The following is a 1,237-nucleotide window of genomic DNA, read 5'->3' on the forward strand; positions in this document are numbered from 1 at the left end:
GTAGTATACTGTAGTATTTACTATAGTGTTTTTGCAGACTGTAGTATACTGTAGTATTTACTATAGTGTTTTTGCAGACTGTAGTATACTGTAGTATTTACTATAGTGTTTTTGCAGACTGTAGTATACTGTAGTATTTACTATAGTGTTTTTGCAGACTGTAGAATACTGTAGTATTTACTATAGTGTTTTTGCAGACTGTAGTATACTGTAGTATTTACTATAGTGTTTTTGCAGACTGTAGTATACTGTAGTATTTACTATAGTGTTTTTGCAGACTGTAGTATACTGTAGTATTTACTATAGTGTTTGTATTTTATTATCTTTGACATAGAAGTGTGTGTGTTGGGGGGGGGGGGGGTCTCCTTGAAGGAACCTGCTGGAGAAATACTAAAAGAGCAAATTTTCTGTAAGGAAAGGAGACTTCAGCGCTTCTGCTCTTCTCTACAACCTGTGATGGAACACAATATACGGTCTAAACTTTGCATGTTGGTTTCTCATATGGGGGCGGGGAATGAGGGTGGGGAATGGGGGCGGGGAATGGGCAGGGTATATGCAAATTGAAATACTGTAGTATTTACTATATTATTTTTAAACATACTGTTTTTTCTGACATTATTGTAGTATTTACTACAGTATTCTACAGCATACTACAAAATTCTATACTAAGTACTACACATGATTGAGGGATACTACAGTGTGTAGTACAGTATACTAAAGTTTACTAGAGTATTTTATATTAAATCCTGTAGTATTCTATAGTAAACTGTAGTATTTTTAATGTGGGTTATCTGATTTTTGCAGCCAATCCTAGTTGTGAGTTTGTATTTACATACTGTCCAAAAGATGATGCAGGTTGAAGGACTAAAGGGATTCAAGTTTGTTTAGGTGTTCTTCATTATTGTTTTCAGAGGAAAGGTTTTGATGAAAGTTCTCTCGCTCTAGGTGCTTCTGGAAATTGGATCATACACACTCTGTCCCCCACTCTGTCCCACTCCTCTGTCTCCCACTCCTCTGTCTCCCACTCCTCTGTCCCCCTCCTCTGTCCCCCACCCTGTCCCACTCCTCTGTCTCCCACTCCTCTGTCTCCCACTCCTCTGTCTCCCACTCCTCTGTCCCCCTCCTCTGTCCCCCACTCTGTCCCCCACTCTGTCCCACTCCCCTGTCCCCCTCCTCTGTCTCCCACTCCTCTGTCCCCCTCCTCTGTCCCCCACCCTGTCCCCCTCCTCTGTCCCAC

The 1,237-nt window shown here is 41.2% G+C and overlaps 1 pseudogene; it reads right to left on the reverse strand.

The window, feature by feature from the left end:
* Nucleotides 1-356: 356 nt before the first annotated feature.
* On the reverse strand, nucleotides 357-408 carry LOC116358194 (uncharacterized; annotated as a pseudogene).
* Between the last annotated feature and the right edge of the window lie 829 nt (nucleotides 409-1,237).

The sequence above is a fragment of the Oncorhynchus kisutch genome, linkage group LG28 (assembly GCF_002021735.2).
Source record: "Oncorhynchus kisutch isolate 150728-3 linkage group LG28, Okis_V2, whole genome shotgun sequence".
NCBI classification, from domain to species: Eukaryota; Metazoa; Chordata; class Actinopteri; order Salmoniformes; family Salmonidae; genus Oncorhynchus; species Oncorhynchus kisutch.